This window comes from Neltuma alba, unplaced genomic scaffold (assembly GCF_004799145.2).
Source record: "Neltuma alba isolate B1F8T4 unplaced genomic scaffold, ASM479914v2 tig00012022_pilon, whole genome shotgun sequence".
In the NCBI taxonomy this organism is placed as follows: domain Eukaryota; kingdom Viridiplantae; phylum Streptophyta; class Magnoliopsida; order Fabales; family Fabaceae; genus Neltuma; species Neltuma alba.
In genome coordinates this window covers 1,128-10,996 of record NW_021636591.1, presented here as the reverse complement: position 1 = coordinate 10,996, position 9,869 = coordinate 1,128, and the positions used below count along the sequence as shown (strand labels likewise).

General features: G+C 35.0%; 1 long non-coding RNA gene across 3 annotated transcripts; it reads right to left on the bottom strand.

Annotated features, from left to right (window-relative positions):
- Positions 1-1,694: 1,694 nt before the first annotated feature.
- On the bottom strand, positions 1,695-4,031 carry LOC114721286 (uncharacterized). Of its 3 annotated transcripts, none has more exons than XR_003738061.1 (3): positions 3,945-4,031; positions 3,470-3,569; positions 1,695-3,198 (listed from the first exon to the last, which is right to left on the bottom strand). It is a non-coding gene; the product is annotated as an uncharacterized LOC114721286 (long non-coding RNA). The 3 variants fall into 3 exon arrangements; XR_003738060.1 differs by lacking the exon at positions 3,945-4,031 and having other exon boundaries at positions 1,695-2,245; positions 2,438-3,198; positions 3,470-3,707; XR_003738059.1 differs by lacking the exon at positions 3,945-4,031 and having other exon boundaries at positions 3,470-3,707.
- Positions 4,032-9,869: the final 5,838 nt, after the last annotated feature.

Sequence of the window (9,869 nt, the reverse complement as noted above, 5' to 3'; positions counted from 1 at the left end):
CCTTGAGATACTTTATGTTATTGAAAAGTAGTTATGAAATTATGAATTTATAAACTTGTCATGTAGGACATGAAGTTATTGAGAAATAGTTTTGAGGTTTGATGTTGATTACTGAAATTTAGAAATCTTGATTTTGGTAAATGTGAGAGTTATTATGGTAAATGATTATTTTATAAATCTCATGAGTATAAATACGAGAGGGAATGGTGACATTGATTGATGGGAGGGATATTACAAAGGAAATAAGGGGGTGAATTTTGTATATGTTATAAAGGTAATAAGATGGTAGGATACCAGATGTACATTGGTTAATCCTTTGGCCCTTTCGTGTGTTGTAGGGCATATGACACTCCATTAGTGGACTAGAGGGGTAACCCATGGTCCAGTCTTGTGCTCTGTGGATTTTGGCTGGTTCATATCACTTAATTGATGAGCTTATTGTATTGAGCTACCAGTCATATGGGCGAGTTCTAGCCCATGGATTCAGTCAAAGGAAATAAGGTGTGAGGAAATAATGTGGAATTAAGAGTGAGATATTGTATTTTGATATATGTGGAACCATGTGACAATTATGAATGTTATAATTTTTGTCACTGTCTTACTTGACACCTCCCAAGCACTCACTTGTATACCTGATGAGTAGGATTGTTAGTTATTGAAACTTTTGTCTCACTCGTGATTCAACATTTTCAGGTAATAGCTTTAGGGCTGGTTCGTCAAGGGAGCGGTAGAGGCTTAGCTATTAAGTTTATCTTATGTAGCCTCTTTTTTGTCGTGTGATGAGTATTTGTATATTACTACACATAACTCTTTTTGCATACTCTGATTTATCCAAGAATGATTGTCTTAACTCCATTTGTTGCTAGATTGCATGCTGGCAGAAGGTCAGAGACTTCTAGGGGTTTGCTTGTGTTTGTGAGTTGTAGATCTACAATGACTTTTGAAAGCAATTAATTATTGTTGGTTTGGAAGAATTTTATTCATGAGATATCATGTTATAGGTTTAGAGTTAAATGTGATATTTTGAGTTTCATAAAACCCAAGACTCAATTATTGTGAAATATTAAAATTATGGTTTCATACAATCTATTTAGTAAAGCTCTTATAATCATGATAGACATTTTGAATAATTAGTTCAAGTCTTTTTTATTACAGTTACCATTTCTGACAAATCAAATTTCTTTTTATAACAGTAGTAACCTTTTCAAAGATTATACTAAGATTTTTTCTTTTTTATTATGGTTAGTATTATTAAATATTGAGTTTAAAAATATTAGTCACATGTTAGAGAGAACCGTTGTTATAATCCTTATCATGGCTCAAATCAAAAACTACTATTGGATATAGCAAAAACAGAATAACTATGTATGGTGAAAACGCAACCATATGTGCCAACCACATAACACAAAGCCCAAAGAAATTATTATCAAGCCAACTACCCTTATAAACAGTAAAATGAGTCTGAAACCGAAAAGTAAGTCATTTAAGTCGTGGCTTGAAGGGAACAGTATTAAAGGATACATTGATATTCATGCCGGCCATGTACACTTGTGTTGTGTGGGTGGTTAATTGCCAACACATTTAATTCTTCTTCCCTCATATGCATCCACCTTATTCTTAAGAAAATAAATTACAATAGACAAACAACAAGCTACATCCAAGAAAATAAAAACACGGATACAAAATAGGAATCGGTGAAATCTCTTGACGATCTACAAGAAAATGGTTTGTTGTTCACATAACTCACTTTCTGCTGATCAAGTTGACAGCCATCAAAGCTTTAATTCCCAATAAGTGGCTAGTGGCTATGAAAACACATACAATCATAAATGAAATTTGCTTCCATAACTCAAGCTACAATATTTTTTATTAAGTACAAGAAACAAAGAAACTTTAGCATAGTTCTTGCTACATCCCATTTCCATCCCAATATCTGTGTAATTAATGGCTCAATAAACCATTGGCCAATATCTACCCTCCTTGTCTTCCACATCACTTGTGCTAGGTGGTACATCCACTGCTGGTGAGCAATTGAAAAAACCATGCTGCTGCATCATGAACAAAAGTATTATTAGTTTTGTTTTGAAAGATGCTAAATTGTACTTGCATCTCTAAAGTCAGGTGTACTTAAAAATGTTCAAGGCTGGATCAGCTTAATTGGTAACATATGTGAGAGTTGTGTGGAATTTTGATAGAGTGCACTAGCGATTCTTAGGCGAATCATGTCTACAATGGATTGAAAGACCTAGAATATCATAAATAGATATGCATGTCAGAGGTGGGTTTGACAAAAAGATATCCTAGACATTTGTGCATTGGCTCTTCCTGATTAATGGCTTAGACAACCAATCTTTTGCAAACCTGATTTTACTTAAGAATTTCTCAATCATTATCATAGCAGATACTATCTCACAGAAGTAGAATCAAGTAAACTAACCAAAGAACAATATCAGCTTCTTCTAATGAGTGATTTTGCTGAACCCAAGTAGCCAAACCCTTTCCAATATGTTAGTTTTGATTCGAGAACCCTCCTTCAAGATGCATCTCATCAGATTTATAAACTGTGACACAAAGGTTATGCTTCAAGAAAGCCACTCTTCTTAGAAACTTGGCCTCTGAACCAGCTAATGGTAAGTAATTTCAGCTTGGAACTAACTTATAATCTGTTAACTGCCCAGTTCTATTGATCGCCTTTGTGTTCCTTACCTAAACTAGGAAATCACTTTAGCAACTGTAGTTGGAAGCTATTAAAACAATATTTCAAACAAGTCATTAACCATTAATATTCAATCAACTAAATTAACTGAATATGATATATTAAACAAAATTGCTTTGACAATTCAAATCAAGGTCAGAAAGAAGAGGAGGTAGAAGCATTGAGCTATGAACAATTGAACACAAAACTATAAAGTACAAATCACCCTTAACATTATTAGGAATGGTAGGGTATAGAAGCATGCAAGATTTCAGAGATGTCCCATGTCCCCTAATATCAACCATGGATCAAAAAGAGCGTGGACATTAAAAGAATAGAGTAAAGGGGGGGTGGGGGGAAGCAAGTGTGAACACTTTACAATCTAATGACGAGCAAATAACGGGGTACAATCACGCATTGCTTCTAATTCTGATTGAAGCAGCTTCTCCTCGACGTAGAATGCATTGTTATGAATGTTCACTCTCCGACTCTGTAATTAAAAACTGCAATCAACATGCAACATATCAAAGGCATGAGGTTGGCGATGTGTCACATTGTCATTTCATTTTTATTCAGGGAAGTGCAGAAAATCTACAAAAGCTAACCAATGGGGTGGCAGATCAAAGTGTCCTCCAATCCCCACAATAGGCTAGAGTCAAATGGCATCCATACTCGTGATAAAGGGAATATTAGTATTAAATTTCGTTAACACGTTTAATACTTCAAATAAAGAAGACTAAACCCATAAAAAGCTGACAAGTTCGGTCATTCTACCTTCATAATAGAATTGACTGATTCTGTCTCCTGGACTAATTTGATTACATGTGCCAAGTAACCTCCAAGCTGGACTTGCCTTTTCTTTTTTAAAATCAAGCTTAACAAACATCAAGAGAACGGGAAATAGATTGTTGTTGCTTTTCTAAGCTGAATTAAAATTAAACTCTCATAAAATTAGACTCAAAACACATACTCATATAACCAAGTGAATGTTTTTAGACCCAACATCGCAGAACCATTGTCAAAATTAAAGATAAGGAATTTTGAAACTTTATGGCAGAACCACATCTCAAAACCCAGAACAAATATTTAAATTAAAAAAAAACAAAAATTGAACCCAAAACAATCAACTGACCCTGTTTCAAGAACCAGAAAACAAAATTGAGGCTGGAAAGCAAGATGTGTTCAAAAACCAAAAACAAGAACCAAAAATCCGAGGAAGAGGGAGACTAGTCAGGAGAGAAAATCGAACCAGAGCAATCGTCATTGCCGTCCTTCTTGTAGCTCATTCGCTTATCGTCGCCTTCCTTCATTCACTCGTTACCATCATCCTTACCGTCTTTTACCTCACCATCGCCGTAAGAAAGGAAGAGCGAGGCAAGTCGGAGAGTAAATGTGGGCATAGGAAATAAAATAAGGGCATTTTTGTCTTTCAATCAAAATTTCATAATTCCTATTATGACCGAGACGGGAATTATATAAGTTTAAAAACTCAAATCACAATTTTATATATTTCATGTTCTTTTTTGCGATTTTCCTGTGAAATAATTATTTTGTTTGATTTTCATGCCATTACAAAAAAATCAAAGAGAAAAAAATAGAAATGATGTTAGAAACACTTCCTCAAGAGTTTCATTTGAAAGCTCAAAAATACTTCAATTGTTAGTGGCAGTCTCACCCAAGAGGGGGGTGAATCGGGTGAGTTATAAAAATTTGCGAATTTAAAACAATAAGCTAACAGAAACAGAGAGTATGAGTAGGAGAGATTTCACCGTAGAAAGTGGACACAGAATTTATACTGGTTCGGTCTGTACCACTTGACTTACGTCCAGTTCTCAGAACACCTCTGAGTATTCCACTATGTTCCAAGATTGATCGGGCTCCTGGTGCCGTAGTACAGTAATTGATACTCTCAATCACTCCCCCTTATTACCCGTAAGGTTACAATCCCACTCAAGAGTCCACACTCTTGAGTTTCACACAAGACGTGATTAATGATAAAAGATACAAACTCTCTTACAGAGTGAATAAATGATAATCACTAAAGCTCGGTGTATGGAAGAACAGAGTATTAAATGTACTAGTAAATGATCAATAGAGGGTAACTCGCATATTCAATCTGTTCATTTAATGCTTCTTCGTGCCTTTTATATTTGAGGTAGTTTAGTAACCGTTAGACGGAAGAGCTTCTAGCCGTTGAGAGTCCGGTTGAGTGTTTTCCTAGTTGCAACGGTTTTCGCCATTAATGCTTTTGACAAGGTAGGTTATAGGCTACTTAGATAACCGTTGGAGAGTCATTGGGTTTTTCTTCGTAATCTGTAATAATACTTTAACTCAATAAGTTTTTCTTTGTAGAGTAAGATTTAAAGCAGAACCAAACAAATGATAAAATAAACATTCATAGTTTACAAGTAAAATCAATCAGTTGTTAAATGTGTTGAGCAATAACTAGACATGCTTGATCGAAGTACTGATTGATTACTGGTTGATCAATCAGGTTATTGATTATTCAGAGTAAGAGCTTTTGAAACAGATAACTAAGTTTATCGATCAAGTGATGGATTAATGATTTATCAATCAAGTGATCGATAAAAGGAAACAGTGATATCATACTGGTATGCAGAGAAAAAGAAGATCAAGATCGCTCTTGATTTTGAATCACTTTAAAAAGATAATTAGTATAAGCATGAAGGCTGAGAAAAGCTTGAATGAAGTAGATAATTGAATTTGAGAATCATCATAACTGATTGAAGTTTAAACAGAAAACATTCCATGATCGAACAAATGATCGAACACTTGTTGATCGATCAGGTTATCGATAAACAATGTGTTATAGAACAAATTTTAAAGCAATAATGATCGAATACTTTATCGATAAAAAGATGATGGATAACTTTATCGATAAATGATGAGTGAAAATATGTTCAGTGAAAAACACAGACTATGTAGGTTAATCGAATAGGTGATCGATTAATGAATGATCGATCAAGTGATCGATAAAGTAGAACACAGAGATTTAATCCTGCAAAGTCAAGGAGCTAATTTATCGATCACGTTATGTGAAAAACAAGGCAAACATGAAGTGCGGTGATCGATCATATTATGGATAATTTGATTATCGATCCGGTGATCGAAGAACCATGATTTAAGAACAATGTACCGATGATCGATCATATGATCAATAATTTGCTAATCGATCAGGTGATCGATAAGCTACTTGGATAAGTACCTGCATATAGAGAGGGTTATGAAGCAATGTTCGATCACGTTATCGATAAATCACTGATCGATAAAGTGATTGATAAATGGTGGCTAAAGCAAAACATAGAATGAGTAGAGCGCATTACTATTTATCTGTCTTCTCATCGATAATCTGTTTATTGATCATGTGATCGATAAATGCCTATGAGATTTGTATCCCTTTATCTGATTGATGTTCGATCCTCTTGATTATTAATCAAGTGATCGATAATTTACTCCAGACTTTTATATATAACTAAGTTAACAATGATCGATCGATTGATTGATCAACACATTATCTAACAAGTTATCGATTAAAGTTTCTACTAAGTTACTTGATTGTACAGAGATATTATCTATCAGCTTATCGATAAGTCCTTGATCGATCGGATGATCGATCAACATACTGAAACACACATTACTTACTTTGTTATCATCAAAACCTTAATCCCAACATCCCTAAATCAAATTCTTAAAGCCCTAGTCTTCTGATCCTAACTAAAAGCCACGTATGAAGCTCATTTTATAAAATCACAAAGTGACTTGTTTGCTGCACTAAACTTGAGGCAAACAACATAGAGAAGGTGCTCAAAATTCTATGACATTTGTTGCACCGAACATCATAGTAAACGTGTGATAAAGGACAGACAAAAAAGTCTAATTTCAAAAATTCATAGTTACTTCCACATATCTCCAAAAAAATTACAAATTATGAATATTTGGAAAGTTAGATATGTCTACTTTTCATTACAAAAAAAAATTGCTCAAAAATATTAGCTTGATTCTTAAAATTTCCAAAATGACAAGACTACTCAAAAAGTCTAAAGATATAACTTGTCATCATCATTCTTAGTATTTCTAAGCCTCAGATAACTCAACCGAACTACTTAAATAATCCTTTTATTACCCCAAATCATAAGCTAACCAACACTAAGCCTTGGGATCAAATTCTAAGATGTCAAAAGGAAGGTCTGAGACGATTTTGAGTGACTTAGACCCTAAAGTTAAGATATAATGTTATAATTTCTCCCATTGGATATACAAGAGAAGTTTTCTCCTATTGTGTATGCTAATATTATACTACCTCCAGTCCTAATTATAAGAGTTAGTTGACTAATTTGAGGAGATTAAGGAAATAAGTTAAGTTAGTTATTTGTAATAAATAGGTGCTGTCCTTCCTAAAATATCCTTGCTGATCAAGTGTACTGGTTAGAATTACCATTATTAGAAGGACTATCTTGAAAAAAAATGCACAAATATTAGAGACAAAGTGGATCGGGATCTTATATTTAGGACCAAAATAAAAATCAAATGAGGTCTTATATTAAGGATCAGAGGTAGTTGTTGGGAAATTGAAATAGAAAATAGGTAATGGGACGAGCATCCCAATTAATGACTGCCTTTAGTGGCCCATGCAGCAGGACGTGGTGCAACATTCTAACATTCATTTTGTGTCATATCTGTCATTGCATACTTCCTCTTTGTGGAATCCAGTCTCATGGAACTTCTCCCTCATTTCTAGGACTTATCCATTGGATATAGCTCACTTTATCCTTGCTCAGCCTATTTCCATCTTAAATCTTCCTAATCAAATTATCTGGTCTAGCGATAATGTAGGAAAATGGGCCAGTCCACCCTTGGTGGATTGGACCCAAACTCATTTACTTTGGGGTCCTAATGCAAATAAACAAAACATGTGGGTCAAGGACTACGATATACTCTCTTTTTTTTGTTTAAATTGAGGTGGGAATGGGATAAGTGGAGGTAGTTAAATTGGAAAACTACCGCATGTATAATTAGTTTTTTTTCCCCTCCCTCTGTTCACTGAAGTTTTTCTTTCTGGCTTTTCCCTCTCTCCCTTGTGCATTTGTTGTGAAGCATAGTCTAACTCCATCACAGTAACCAGACTTCTGTGTGTGGCTATCTAAATTTATTATACACTCCAGGTATGCCCGAAGCATTACAATGGTATCAGAGCATAGGTTTACTTTCTGTTACTGTCATTTGTGGCCTGCATTTGCTTTTCTGTTCCAATGTTTCTTTTTTTCTCTTTTCGGGTCTGAGTATCCAGAGATTTTTTTCACATATATACTATGCAAATCCTTTCATTTATACTCGAGTATGATTGTTTTCTGACTTATATTTATTAGTAGATATGATAGATTGCTTCTCTGCCTCTATGAAACTCATAATTTGTATGGTTTGTTTTTGAACGGTTAAATTTTTTATTTTTGGGTGTTTTAAAAATGAAGTTTTTAGACTTCAAAAATTATCCCATTGCGTAGAGCTCGGAAAAACAAAGAAAATGATATAAAATGCGTGAAAAACAGACACCGGATGGCGGAGATATGGAGGAGAGCTTGACCCATCGCTCCAGCTGGGTCGGGTTGACCCAGCTGGAGGTAGGAGACGGTGAATAGTGATCAAAACAACATCGTTTTGATCACTTTCCCAAAACAAAAAACTAGTAAAAAAAAAAGGAAAAAAGGGGGAGGGAACCGGTTAGGCCAAATTGGACCAAACCCAACTGGTCCAAATCCTTTTTAAAAAAATGGTTTAGTGGCAAAAAAAAAGGAGGGATAGGATTCAGTTGGGCTAGAATATGGACCCAGCCCAAACAAAAACCAAAAAAAATATAGTGAATTAAAAAAATATGGTTGAAATGCCACGTGACGCGTGTCGCCACGTGGCATACCCCCTTCACACGTGGACACCACCACCTGAGAGGTGGTAGCGTGTGGAGGCCGCCGACTCAGCCCGTGTCGCCGGCAGGGGGCTGCATGGCGACACGTGTATTTCACGTGTTGATCGCTTGAGTAGGACTTAATTTTTTTTAATTTTCACAGAATTTATTCTCCTAGGGACGCGTGTAGGCACGTGGGGCATCCGTTTGAGGTGCGGTTTGTCTATAAAAATCCCTAAAATCAAGGCCTTCATTTTGATATATAATTTGCTAATTTTTGGGACAATTAAGGATCCATTTGTGAGTATTTTTAGTGCATTTTCTAGTATTTTCATGCGAAAAAAATTCTAGAATATTCAAAATAATTTATATTATTTTGTTTTAGGTGAAAATGAAGTAATAGGCTCCTAGTAGCGTTGAAAATATCAAATATGGTTCATTGAAATACTCATACATGGATGATGGAGTTCCAGAGTGTGAACCAGAGGATGAGGATCCTGAGGAGGACCCAAAAGAGGTTCCTCAAGAAGACCCAGAGGAGTTAATGGATTCTGGACCTGAGTCGAAATCTTTATTCCCCATTGAACCCCTTTGTGCCGAACCTCACTTGATCTTTAACGATTCACTAGATCTTCCCAATGAAACCGAAGTTGAGGAAGGAGAAGAGGTGAATCAATCCTGTACCCCTGCTTTAGCTATGAGTATAGCTAAAAGAGATACAACCAAACTGACAAACATAAAAGGCATCAATGGCGTGCTCGCCAGTTACATCCATTACATGAATGATAAGAAGAGTACTGAGTTCTACCTTAAAGTCATAATGGAGTACATAAGAGCAATAAGGGTTAGAGGCAGACCTAAAAGCAAACCCATAAGGAAATTTTACTGGATTTGGGCTATAGATTTAGTATCATCCTTTATGACCAAAATGTGCAAACTTAGGAAACTGAGAAAAACAATGCTTGATTACCTTTATGTTCATATCAAATGATGTAATATTTGTATTCACTTTATTAATGTTTGTTATATTAAGTTTTTGGTTTCATGTATTGTAAACAGACTAAGTGTGTTACTTCATTTAATGAAATTACTTAAAATTATTGTTATATGATTATTTTTTTGTATACTTTTTATAAGTGGGAGCTTTTAGGAGATGAGGCTTCTAAGAGTCATAGAATTACTTATATAAAATTCTTGATAGAGCATAATGATTATTGCTTGTATCTGTGTGATGGGAGATACAAACGTATGCTC